This window comes from Anas platyrhynchos, chromosome 2 (genome assembly GCF_047663525.1).
Source record: "Anas platyrhynchos isolate ZD024472 breed Pekin duck chromosome 2, IASCAAS_PekinDuck_T2T, whole genome shotgun sequence".
Taxonomy (NCBI): domain Eukaryota; kingdom Metazoa; phylum Chordata; class Aves; order Anseriformes; family Anatidae; genus Anas; species Anas platyrhynchos.
The window spans coordinates 69748485-69762691 of record NC_092588.1 but is presented as its reverse complement, the minus strand read 5'-3'; the positions used below and the strand labels follow the sequence as shown (position 1 = coordinate 69762691).

The window sequence follows — 14207 nt, the reverse complement described above, 5'->3', positions numbered from 1 at the left end:
TAAAGTCTAGAGGATGAAAGGCTACTAGCCAGAAATGTGGTAATGCTTTTTAAAATAAATATATAAAACAAGTTTATTGGCCAGACACTTTTCTTTTCTATCACAGTATATCCATTAGTAATTCTGAATTCCAGATGTGCAATGACAATGCATACATATATTTTTCAGACCCGGTGCCCGGTCAGAACTCATATGTTGTCGCAGAGGAGCCTCTGGACTGCAGTCAGGGAGCAAATAACTTTACAGCTTATCCATTGCACAGCTGCATGCCCTGGTTTATAGACCCTTCATAACAGTTTGACTCTGAGAACACACAACTAAAGAAAAAAAAATACGTGTTTTTTTGTTTTTTTTTTCCTATCGTAACTTCTCCAAGTTTTCTGATGGGAATGCAGTTTGGAAAAGGGAGAGGGCTGGTCTTGAGTCTTCACCTCTTGCGAGTTTCTTCACAGGAAATGAAGACTGACAGCTGCACCACGTTACTCAGCTATCTGATGAGACAGACCTCTGCTGGGAAACCCCGAAAGGAGCACAGCCTACGTGAGGTGTCATGCCAGCGAGGGCCACTGCTCCCAGCTCCTTGTGGATTATTTTTGAGCCGGACACGTCTGTCGGCAGAGGTATTGCACAGAGCACTGCTTTTCTGTTCCCGGTATTCAGAGGGGGCTCTTCTCCTCCCCGCTGCTCCACCAAGCTCTTGCTTTGTTGCTTGGGCTGAGTCAAGGGCCTTTTCTTTATTATTTCTCTTGGTCTATCTGGACAACGCCATGGGGCATTTCCATTTCCAGATGCTATGGAAGCACCGTGGAAGGTGAGATCCTTTCAGGGTCACTGGACACATCCTATGATGTTATTTCTGTAATGATGGCCAAACATTCTTTAAGCAAAGGTTAAAATCCAACAAATGAGTTTATGGCCCTCTCTAGGTGGGCGTTCGGATCCCTCTGCCTAGACAGCAGACAAAATGACCAGTCTTAAGTTGTACATATTTTCCCCCATGTGATCCATACTTAGGGTAATACAAGAAGAGCAGCAGTTTCAGAGGAAAAGAAATATCAGTGAAACCCAATGGCAGTTGAAAGTGGACAGAAAAAGGCAAAGGTGAGGTCAAAGCCATTTCATAGCCTCCAGTAAACAGCAATATCTTCTGCCCGGTACAGGGCGCTCAGAGGCACACCAGAACCAGGCAGAATTCGGGTACGGGCCCGGAAGGTGGAAAAAGCTCTGGAGTGTGTCCATCACCACAAAGACACGGGAATATATCTGGGTTGTGCCGTGACTGCATATTGGATATAAATGTTTGTACTAAAAGCCTCACACTAACCTGTGAAAAGATATTTCGTGCAGGTATCCAAAAGCTACAGCAGGGTGAAAATTCTCCTTTTTAATAAAGCAATGAAGTACCCAGACTCTCGAACGAGAGCTCAGAAAATGAATCCTCCTTCCATCCTTGTCCAAACTTCCTATAAATATGCACTGGGAGGCTTAAATAATCTTGGCAAGATATACCAAAGGAAAATTATTGTTAAAAAGAGGCCCTGGATATCGTTTCAACAAACTTTTTCCCCACATAAACTTATGGAAAATTATTGACCTCATACCAGAGTCAAGAAAGAAAGAAACCTCTTGCAAAATGCTAAGATACCTATCAATATTTGAATATAAAGTAGACTGCCTTTAACATAGGTTTGTCTGGAACACCTCACAAGTACGCTGTGTTAATATAGGGAACAATAGCTGAGCAGGTTAATAAATAAAAATCTAAATGATAAAACTGTCAACAGTTATGATCTGAATAAAGCTAGCAGGGAGTATTATGATAAAGAAGTTATATTAAATATCAGGCAGTAGTGACCAGAGCCAAATGAAAATTTGATGCTATTGGCTCTGTGAGCGATGGAAAGAGCCTGATGGACTTCAGTGATATTGAACCAAAGCCCCAAAGATAACTATTGAAATGTAAAACATGATGGAAAAATGGAATTGTTTCTCTGACACAGAGGCCCTAAATCATTTTAACCTCACCACTTTCACTGGGGAATTCTCTTTCAGAAATGGACAGCACATCATATAACCTCAAAACTAAGGGGGAATCCTTGCTTCCAGAAAGGTTGTCTCAAATGTGTTCAGATTTCAAACACATGGGATGGAACACAGCTAGCATCCAAAAGTATATTGTCTGGAAATTCTACATCTCTTTAGAAACAAAAACGTTGCAAAGTCTGCAAACAAAACAACCTGAAGCAGACAATTGCCGTCTGGTTTTTGACTACGGAATATGACAACTGTTGAATTTCCTCATGGAAAAATAACATTTTGGTAGAAACTCTAACACTTTAACAAAATTCTTTGCCACATCTTCAAAGACAAACAGTGGTAAGTGATAGATAGTTTACTAGAAACTAGTAAATGGCCAGTCTTAAGAACTACTGGTACAAGTATCCTGCAGTACAATTTTGCCTCACGTACTAATTCCTTGTCCAAACCTACATCTGCCATGCAACATTGTTACACCACGTGCAGGGTTTGTTTGTTTGTTTGTTTGTTTTGTTTTCCTGAGCTGAGAATGGATTGGTTGGCATGCAGAAGGAACATCTTAGTTGCTTATTATTCAATAATATGTTATAAATCTTTCTAAAGGTAATGAGGGCATTCATTAAGTTGTGATCACTTGATATTTGATAATCTGATGGCAGGATTTATGTTAAAATATGTAAAAGATAAATATTTGTATTTTAAAATGCCTCTCGGCAACATTATATAAATTGTTTGTGGGGAGTGCGTCTGTGTGTATATTTGTGCTTATGGCATTTCACAAGTGGATTTTTGAATAGGCAAATGGATTTTGTAATCCACTATCATTTTGCCTTCTAAGCATATTTTTGCAAGGCAGAAAGGCAATGAGATGGTTACACGAGTGGTTTAACTTGTGCAAGTTATTTATTGGTAAAGGAGATAGTAGTGTCCTAATAACAATACTTACTGCTCTTTTTATCTTTCAGAGTTTGAGCTCTGCAACCCGTGATGAGACAGAAGAAGAAAAACAGCAGGATATGGGTCTTGAGAAGAAAGTTAAACCGTTTAAGTTACCTGCTTCTTACACTTAGAGCCCACTTCTACAAACACAGCTTACTGTGTTGAGGCATCGTAAGCTCACGAAGTCCCAAGGCAAGGCTCACAGAAAGGATTTATTCCAATGGCTCTTCTGGGCCTTGCTGCCTTCAGACGATCACAAATCGCAGCAGTGTGTGGCAGCGGGGGATCACCTCTTGTTAGGCTGTGTAAAGTCCCTGCTGAGGTGCACCAGCTAAGCTGTGGTTCGGCTGGTGTTACACCTCTGTCTTGAGCTGAAGGAGTCTGTATTCCTCATCCTCTGGTTGGGGGGAGGACCATCAGATTTCTGGCATTCATAACATCAATTGTTAAAGCAGTGGTGGAAACAGAAATGGCTGGTTGCAGCAGTTCTCCATGGTAAAGGCTTGCTTTTCCCTGTTCATCACATAAAGTAGCATTAGGGGTGTCCTGAGGTTCTTCAGGTAACACTTCATACCCTTGCTAAAAAAATGTATACAGTACTACCAGTGTTGATGAGGGCAATGACCAAAACAGGCTGGGAGGCTGCAGATGAGATGCCAAATAATTTTTTTAATCCTGCCTACCCCAGTGAAAGTACAGAGAGTCTTCTCATGTCTTTGAATTTTGTAGAGATGTCTATACTGAGCTTTATGTTGTACAAAACCTTGGTAAGAAGTATTTCAGTTATCAGCTGGGAGAATTTTGCAAATCCTTGCCACTGATGTAGAGTGCATCTGGGGGTGTTGGTCAACACTTGCCTGAACATGAGCTGGCAGCATGCCCAAGTGTCCAAAAAGGCCAATGGCATCCTGGCTTGTATCAGGAACAGTGTGGCCAGCAGACCCAGGAAGGTGATCATCCCCCTGTACTCAGCTCTGGTGAGGCCACACCTCAAGCACTGTGTTCAGCTTTGGGCCCCTCACTACAAGAAGGACAGAGAGGGCCTGGAAGATGTCCAGAGAAGGGCTACAAAACTGGTGAAGGGCCTGGAGCACAAGTCCTGTGAGGAGCGGCTGAGGGAGCTGGGGCTGCTTGGTCTCGAGAAGAGGCTCAAGGGAGACCTTATTGCTCTCTACAACTGCCTGGAAAGAAAGTGTGGGGAGCTGGGGGTCAGCCTCTTCTCACAGGTAACTAGTGATAGGACTAGAGGGAATGGCCTCAAGTTGTGCCAGGGGAGGTTGAGGTTGGAAATGAGGAGATATTTCTTCTCAGAAAGAGCAGTCAGGTGTTGGAATGGGTTGCCCAGGGAGGTGGTGGAGTCACCATCCCTGGGGGTGTTCAAGGAAAGGCTGGACATGGTGCTTAGGGACATGGTTTAGTGGGTGGTGGTGGTAGGGTCTTGACAAGATGTAATGTTGGTCACTTTCCTGGTAATCAGGTATCTCACAGATATCACATTTGGTTAAACTTGGAATTTTCTCCTCCTTTTTCAGTCTCTCCTTGTCCACCCTGATGAAGTTATTCTTTCTTAATAAACTGGGTCACCAGATACAGGCTGAGTTGAATGCCATCTATCCCCAACTGATGAAACTGAGAAGAGAAAATAGGAAGATAGAGGGTGAAATAGCTCTGTGGTCTCCACAGTCAGGCTGTTAACAGCTTAACTTTCTCCTTGGCAGTGAAAAGGGTGTAATTTTGGAGTGAAAACTGGCTTACTGCAATGCAAAAAATGTGTGTGTTTTCTGAATATAAGGATCCCAATTTACAAGAAAGTTAAAAAGAGTTGCACAGATCATAGAATCATAGAATATCCCAAGTTGGAAGGGACCCATAAGGATCATCAAGTCCAACTCCTGGCTCCTCCTATTGTTCCTGACAACACTGCCATCTTTTTGGAGATCTGGAGTATATTTCTTGCAAAGTCCGAAGAAAAAAATAAGTTTCCTGGAGAGGACTTTCTAACTCCCGGTGGGTAGAGGTTTGCTTAACTGAAATGAGTAAAACCATACAAATTCTCTCTTTCATCATGATGGAGGTTCTAGTTATTATTTGTCCTATGTTTCCATTAATTTTTGGCAATAGGTTCTGGGAGTTCATTTAGCATGTTCTATACATTTTCTTTTGAGGTCTCCAATGCCTGAATGCTAATCTAGGAGTAAGCACATGGCCATCAGAACATGGCCCTGATGAGACAATGCTAATTTCCTGCCATGTACCACTGTGCATCCCTGGGCTCCAAAAATGAGTAATCGCATACAGGCCCATTGGACTGAAATAGTGACTTTCTAATGTCAACTTAATATCTAATACAGAAATTACTGCTGGTTAGCAAGTAAGACATATAAACTGATACTCTTTTCTATTTCATGCAGAAAATTTTCTGACTAGGTTCTATGGTTACTGGCACAGGCAAAAGTAAGTGCTTTAAAAGGGAGAACTTGAATGTGCAAGTCATCAGAAAACACAGAATGTTAAAGAGCAGAAAAAATTGTGTGGGGTGGGTGATTATGGAATCAAATTTCAGAATTTGAAGTAACTAGAACTGATTTGGATTGTTTTGAGGAGAAAACTAAAACCAGCGCTGTTTGCAAAAGTCCTGGAGAAAAAGTTTGACATTCTTTATTTTCCTTGTCTTAATTGAGACCCTGGGGCATGTCTAATACCTCAAAGGTATTAATAGGACAGAAAATTCACTTTCTGTCAAGCTGTGGAGGTAACAGATTGGAAAGCCAAGGCAATCTTGAGGTAAGGACATAACAGAACGTGAAATGCTCATGTTTATTATTATTATTATTAAAATAATTACTTATTATATGCATTTTGCTTATTGACATATCTTCCGATATGTATTTGAGACCTAGAAAAACTGAATTTGGAAGAAAAAAAAAAGGTCAAATTTAGAAGTCTGTGTTTTATAGACTGCAGCTTTTGAAACCCCGCAGCAAATTAAAGGGAGCCAAATACTTTCATAAGTGATTTCTTCATTTAGACTGCTACAATATGGAAAATTATAGGTAATGGTAGTACTTCAAAAGGAGTGTGAGATACTACCACTAATACCCATGCTCGTGATAAGAGTTCAAGAACTCTCTCAGAAAAAGGAGGTTTAAACTGATTGCTCTGACATAATGTTTTTGGACCATGTAAATGGATGTATAATTTTTGAATAGGTGATGGATTAAATTTTGTAGGCAATTATATCTACTCAGCTCTGTTGACTTGGCAGGTAAGCAGAAAACAGAATTTGAGTTTCAATTACTACTTCTTTGTTCTGATATCATAAGATTTTCTTAAACTTTTATGAGCTGCAGGTTTGAATTGAAATTTGACCTCACAGCACAAGCTGATGGAGAAAGAGAATTTCTTCCTTCTGCTTTGAATCACATTAGACCTCTTTGCAATTTGGGTAATTAGAGATTAAGTGCACTTCAGAGTAGACTGTACTACCATTAGATACAGAATTGCTTATATAACATTTAGTCCTTGTTACTCATCTAGAGCCCAGCATTGAATCAGACTGAAGGATGCTTGCATTCAGTATGACTACAGTATAAAATAACGTTTTGCTACAGCAGTGAGGAAAAGAGGCAACCTTTGCTTGCTCCCATTATAAAATCTGAATGTAATCTGAGTGCAGAAGTGTCAGAAATTTCTATGTTATCAAAGCCTACTAGTGGATTTTCCACTAAAGATCCTTTTCTGAGATGTTTTGGCTTTGTAACGCATCACAGCAAATGAGTTCTTAAAAAATACATAATCCTTAAGAGCAGCTCTGTCAACATTTCAGATGTTGCAACCAACCAATTCAGGTCTCTTAACTGAGGGGACAGTGGTTGCAGGATAATTGCCTTGTGGCATATGTTTTCAAAGTCTTTACTTATGCTTGGCAGAAATTACATTATCCACAGCTTTGGAAAGAACTTTTGGCTGAAGTTTCTGGCGATGATCAACCTCATGAATATAGTTATGCCCAGAGGGTAATTAGAGTTGAAGTAGACCATGATACTTTGGAGACTTTTATTTCTTATGATGATAGCATTCTCTGTCTGTCACCTCCAAAGTTTTAAAGTTTGTGCATGAGGCTACAAAATATTTCTGCAATTAAAAATGCCTGTCTTTTGGATTATAATGGGCTCTTTACTGCTGATCTGTCAGTTGGATTAGTCGCAACTGCCACAATTTTATCATGCATGCAAACAAGGATTTTAGCACTTACTGGTATACCATTTGCATCTCAATGCAATGTGCCCATGACTAATACTTGTTTGCACAGATTTTCATATAGCACATCTGAAAAAAAAAAAAATCCAATAACTCTAGAAGAAGGTCTTGAAAACTCTCACAGAGATTAAGGGTGATTTCCCACTGTAGTATATTGCATGCTTGATTAACTTCTGATCAAGGAGGTTCTGAAAAGTAGAAGCCTCCTGTGATACCACACACAGGTGACAGGAGAGGTTAAATAATCATCACCTGGCAGAGTACCCACTAGAGGCAAACTAGAGAGCGTAGGGTCAAGGTTTTATGAAGCTGAGAGGCAGGTGACAGCGGGTCCTACTACCTCTGTGTGTGTGTGGCAGGTCATATTTTGGCCAGGATCAAGCAAGTAACCAAATTTTGATGTGACTATATGTCAGTAGATCTCAAAAACTTAAGGAAGGCAGAAAATGTGTGTCTGAGAGAAGGACATAACAGGCAGATTTGGAGTGTGAGAAGATCAGAAAGTCTTTAAGACTGGAAGATTTGTGTTTCAGTTGCTATTGTAACTGATATTTTATTTATTTTTGCAATAGAGATAGATTATCAATTGCTCTTACCTGGTCTTTCCTGAACTTTCCCGGGAATTGATAGATCAGGAAATAACAGGTAACCACTGCTTAGTGTGAATAAATACTGTTAATTGCACCTATTCGGTATCTAAGATGTGCTAGCACACAATCTGTATGTATAAACCAACCTTTGTAAGCAGGCATCAAGACCATGTGGGGCCTTGAGGTGTTTGGAAATGTGATAAAGGATTTGCTTTGCACGATAAAAAAAAAAAAAGGAAATCGAGCCTCCATCATTGTAACAGAAAAGTACCTGTACCTTGTCCACTTTGCCACTATCAAGGCAGTCGTTGTATCAATATCCTAGTCCACTGGAGTATGGCATATCAAAAAACAACTTCTAAATGTTTTTGAAGTGATCTGTTGATGGTCTATAGTATCCATTTGTATTAAATTGAAATGAAATGTGCTCTAAGGAGTTAAATGCCTTCAGAATGCCTAATGTATATTGTATGCTTAGTTACCTGAAAAATCCAATTTTGATTTCTTATCAAGTAATGATTTGAAACTTGTTTAAATGAACTTATTTCCTAGGAGAAAAACAAAACCAAAACCACATTAATTATATCACTGTCCTGGAATAACTCCATCTGGGGCAATAGCATAATAACTTTTCCATTTACCTGGGGGGGATTAACAGGAGCCCGTTGTAGTCTACTGGGTTATCCCCCTCAGCCTCAATGACTGACAAAATGTTTGCATTCTGCAATCCTAGTAGTATTCAAAGTATAGTCAAACAAAAATTTGTTTCCCTGGACCAAGGATCCCCCATCAAGATTTTCTTGTTTGTGTACAAGATATTCATGCCTGCTGATCATTTTCATAGCTTCTGTCTTATTGAATACTGCATAGTGGAGTGGTAAACAGCTTATTTTTCTCTTATAAAATGAACGTCTCATTCTGCTTCTTTCCAAAACTAGAAAAGAAACATCAGTGCTATGCCTCTGTCTTTTCTCCATCACCATTCCTGCACTAACAGCCTCATGGCTAATGAGCCATCCTATTGCAAGGATTAATGTCTGGTATATGCAAATTTCTTCTTACCATTCTTAGCTCTGCCAGTCAAAATTTCTGTTTCTGTCATTAGTTTTTCTTTGTTTGACATGTATCACCTTACAGGTTTCACTTTACCAATAAAAATGATGGTCTTTTATCCAAAGTTATACTTTTTCCTCAATGGAAAATCAGGAAACTTGATTATCTAATCAACAGCTCTTGCAGAACTCCAAGTTTTCATTCACTGTTTTCTCTCTAAATTTTCTGTCACATTTTTTTCTCTCTCAAATTTTTCAGGATTAAATACCAAAAATAATATTACATGGAGCTGTTTTCCCTGCATATGTAATCTGGTTATGATCACAGTGATTTAACTGTTTTTATTTGTCATTAAAAGGTTCAGAAGTTAGAAACAAAAGTTAGAAAGTGTTGGAGAGTTATAGGGGCAAATAGGGATTCAGTTATGCTGATCATCCAAAAAAAAAAAAAAAAAAAAATAATCGTGGTTGTAAATAATGAAGGTAGCAAGGTTTTTAAACAAATTCCCTGAACTTTTGTACTAGGAGATTTATTGGACAAAATGTAAAATTGTAAAAATGTCAGTAATCACAGTACACTTTTTCTGAATATGGCTCCACATACATATTGTCTGTCATAAACACTATAAATACCTATTTTTCAGTCCACTCAGTTTGCAAGCCTGCCAGTTAGATTTATACATTTTATGTCTCTATTGACTTGAGGAGGATGGAAATTAGAGAGAAACTGAAAGCCTAAAAGATGCATGGAGTACCAGTGTAACCCTGCAGAACTGCAGAATCATTTTTAATGGCTATTGATTGCTAACAGCAGAAAGCAGAGTTTAAATCTCACATGATGGCAGTAAGTGTCTATATCTGTTTACCAGCCCTGTATCAATTAGAGCCACACAGTGCTAATGGAGCCAACGAAAACTTGACTCTTTTGACTTCACTTGAAAATGCCATTGCAGAGCTTATCACCAAGCTAAAGCTTTTGTTTCTCTGCCCTGAATGAGGGAGCACCCTGTTGGACACATCCTGGGTATAGTCAGCTGTAGTAGGAGGTTTGCCCATGCGGAAATCCACTACAAAAATATCATTTTAAGAATGCCAATAGAGAGAAAGAATTTAAAAAAAAAAAAAAAAAGAGAGGGGGAAAAAAAAAAAAAACACCACCAACAAAAACTTTCATTTGTAACAAGATCCTGATCCTAATGCCTAGGAAACTTTGGATGAGCTGAAGCTCTCTGGACATGTTTAAGCTCTATACCTGCCTCGTTCAAATACTAGAGTTTTGTTCCCCAAAGCTCACATTTAATACAAAACATTTCTATTTTTATCACCTATTCATAGTTCTTCAGTCACACTTCTGATTGGTATTTTTATTCCATTAGCAATCCCTCTATTCTTAAACGATCTATAGAAGGAGAAGAGGCAAGCCTTGTGTAATTTTTCTTCCCATGGCATACAGATTTGGCAGCTTGGGGTAGGCTACATTAGTTTAAAAAAGCTTCTTTCTCCTGTAAATCCTTTTCCTAGTGATCTAGAAAATTCTTTCAACATCTTCCTTTTCCAGTTACTTAAGGAAACCTTAAGAAAATATTTTAATCTGCCCTGAGAAGTCCAGAAAATGTGAAATGGTGGCTGGAAATCCTGCCCCAGCTGGGTACCCACCATTGCCATGGTCAGTGGTGGCTGCCTCCTGTCCTGATGAGGTTCTGCTTGCTTTCTACGGAGCGAGAAAGCACCCAGATAAGAAATGTGAATCAAGGATGGAGTCCATATAAGCAGTCTCACCCTGTCTCTTGCAGCACTTCCCGTCACCCTGACTGTATGCTGAGGGTGTCCTTGGCCAAGGATACTCCAGGCCTAGTACATGGAACAAAACTTGGATCTTTTGTATCTAAAAAAGTAGTTGCAGAAGAGACCTTTTATCTTGAAGGTTTAAGAGACTAAATAAACGACTTTAAGCTATTTAATTGGCAGAGAGGGGATGTGGTGGGTTACTGGGTTACACAGAGATGGATATTATTTGAAGGGGGCAGCTTTAGGACAGGAGCGAGTAAGATCAGTGCACTCATGGATTGATGTTGAAACTAGATACAGTCAAGATGATCTCCAGGGTATTCTTCCTGATCCTTTTTATTACTTTGTTGTTGAAATTATTTTCTAATAGTATTTATTGTCTCACGTATCACGTTCCTATCTCTTGAAGAAACAGGCTGCCCAGTCTTTCATCTTCTGGTTGTACTTCTTTGTCTCATTACACATTGTTTTTATGAAGTATTTGATCACATCTTCCAAAAAATTTTTAAGTTTTGGGTATCTTTCTAAAAGATTTTTTTTTTCCAGTTCAGCCAAGATATTTTGGGCCTAAGGCAAAAACTATTAAATTAACTTCTGTCATCTCTACAGTGACAGAAATCAGAAAAGTTGTTAACTGTTGTGATGGATAATAGTGGGCCATAATAATGCATAAATACACTGTTGACTTTGTTATAGGGCAGTTACTGTATGAGTGCATTGATTTAGTCTAAAAAGAGGCTGCAAGGAAACAATGACTCAAGATAAGCCATTCCACAGGAATAGGATAATAGAAGACCAACTGGCTCTCAGAGTACTGGCATGATTTCCTGCTGAGACTATTGGACTGGTTTTGTCTAGAAGGGCAAAAGCCCAAGAACTGACAAAAACAAGAGGACTCCCTCGTTCCAGAGAGGAGCTAGTTATTGGAGTGGGAAATCAGACTGGTCTCAAGGCGTACGGGGCCCCATATATAGAAAAAGACTGTCACAGCAGATGCTAATGTAAGCATAAACATAGTAAGGACTAGGATGATGTTAAATATAAATGTACATGCCCTTTTTGCTGTGTTTAAAGCAATTTGCTGGATTTCTATTATTCTATCGTAGCTAAGGGAGCTTCTTCCAGATCTCTAACTTACAGTGCCCTCTGAGCAGATGCTTTGTTTTAAGGTCTTTTTCTATCCTTTCCTTTAGAAAAACCTGGTTTGCAATGAAGCCACTGGGGTTACTACCTGTAGTACACCAACAGCTGGCAGGAGCTGCTGGCACAGCAGTGCTGTGATGTGGCTCCCATGTGGTGATTTGTGGCCACATCAGTCACGATTCACTTGCTCTCCTGTCGCTGAGGAATTTTCCCAGGAAATTTGTCACCTTGCTTTCACGATTGCTCATCTATACAAATTCAAAATTGTCCACACGCACCACTTGTAAACTCAATTTTGTCAAGTATTAGGGACCTTAAGCCCAAAGTTAACTTACCAGGTGTTTCTGAACTGTGGCTGTCCATTGTATATGTTTGCATCAGTATTTAGTGGCATAACAAGAATTTTGAAAAAGCTCTATTGGTAGGATGCATTTTTGGCTTTGCAGTCTGGAAGTACTTGCCCCAAACTCCTACTGACCTCTATGTGAAAAAGAATTAATTTCCATTAAATATTTTGAAGTTGTTATATTTTAAATTGTTCCTCTGTTTATATGATAATTCCTCTGTCAGATTCCTTACTTATCATTTAATCTTTTTATCTTATCTTTTTATCACTTATCACTGGCACATAACCTACACCATGCACCTGTCCTAGACTAATGCTGGTTTTCACATCTGCAGCGTCTGCAATGCAATGCACCCATCCCATTAGTAGCCATTACGGGAGACTGAAAGAATTCAGTTTGCACCTCAGCCCAGCTGGAGAAGAAAACACTGGCATTTCTGCAGCAGCAACCACTGTGAAAGTAAGCTGGGACTTCAAAAAAAAAATTGTTCTATCTGATACTTTTTAGAGCAGAGAACAAGTGCAAGCCTTCCACTGTCTTTTATTTTATGCCAGGAATACAGAGACCCTCAAGTGCCTGACTTCTGGAGACTAGTACGTGTGTGGGAGCTATTCAGGAATCCTTTTCAATTACAGTTGTGTTGTGATAGTCTCTGACTGCTGATTGTTAATCTTCAGCAAACTCTGTCTTGTCTTTCTAAGGCTGTTATTAAAACTCTTACTGAGAGAAGTAAAAGTACCGAGGAAAAGAATGCTAAAATTCAGAGTGTATGTATGCATTTCCAAATGTACAGGTATACTATAATATCCTATTTCTGTTGTTATTACCAGCAGCAGTAGAAAATAAAGGTAAAAGCTGATTTAGCTTTCCAATATTTGTATAACTACTCTGAAAGATGGCCTCGCAATTTCCTCAAAGAACAGATGGATGATCTCGGTGAGGTCTCCTCAGCAAGTACACGGGTACGTGTCCTTAGGTATTCTGCTGTAGTCTGACATTGGTGAAACTGAAATGCCTACACTAGACTTTCTCTTTTAACTGAGATTGTCCACAGTGCCAATGTCTAACGCTACTTTAATTCTTTGAATGGCAGGGACCAGTGACAAACATACGAGCTGATTTTTGTGTTAGTAGTTCACAGGTAAACATCCATTTATGTTCATGTACTGACACTGACTGCAGGCAGAAGCTCTGCAAGAAAGTACACGTGAGCCAACCATTGAAGAAGACAGATAGCTGGGAGAGATCCACAGATGATCCTACTTACTGCCTGTCACTTTATGAGAAAGTCAATACATAAAATTAGTTGCTATTTTGAGGTTGGGCTTTTGATTGGAATACAACTTCAGCAGCAGAAGGGCAAGCCCTTACTCCATGACTACTGGCAAAATGGACTTGCATGGAGCCAAAGACGTGAATGTGAATGTGGACATGAGCCTCTTGTCTTGTGCTGGGCTCTGCATGAATCAGCTCCATGATTTCCCCTTACATTTGATAGTTTTCTGTTTGTTTGTTTGTTTTTTGCGGGGGGAGCAATATGACAACAGTGATAATGGTATTTTTGCATATAATTTCTGTGCCTGGTCTATATATCTGATATATTTCTTCTTCATCAGGGAGGCCTAGATGAAGTAGACAAGTAGAGAGCAGACTTTTGTTTAGAGCAGGTGCTTAAATACATGTGTGTACACACAAATGTACCCACACAGATGTGTTTTCATCTCATCCTGTTGCTGATGCAGAATCTTTGCAGTGGGATGAGTAGTAGTTTTTTTGCTGCCAGGCTTCCTCCATATTTCTGCTGTGACCAAATCTGGCCATACCTCTATTCATCTTCCTTATATTTTTATGTAGTGCCTGTATTTATGATAAAGGTTGTTCTGCTATGCCAAAGAAAACCATAAGCCTGTGCATCTTTGTTCCTGATACTGAGTGCCTTTCTCTAACTCTTGTAGAAGGGCCCCCTGTTGAGCCAAATTAAGGCCTTTCCATGCTTCACTTGCTTCCATGTTATTCTAAAGCCTTTCTGCACACAAAGGGGCATTGCTATA

At 39.5% G+C, this 14207-nt stretch overlaps 1 long non-coding RNA gene across 1 annotated transcript; it reads left to right on the top strand.

Moving 5' to 3' along the window:
- The first annotated feature begins 7461 nt into the window (after positions 1-7461).
- Positions 7462-14054, top strand: LOC110353823 (uncharacterized). The gene is made up of 3 exons (XR_002404875.4): positions 7462-7621; positions 12491-12615; positions 12711-14054. It is a non-coding gene; the product is annotated as an uncharacterized lncRNA (long non-coding RNA).
- The last annotated feature ends 153 nt before the right edge of the window (positions 14055-14207 follow it).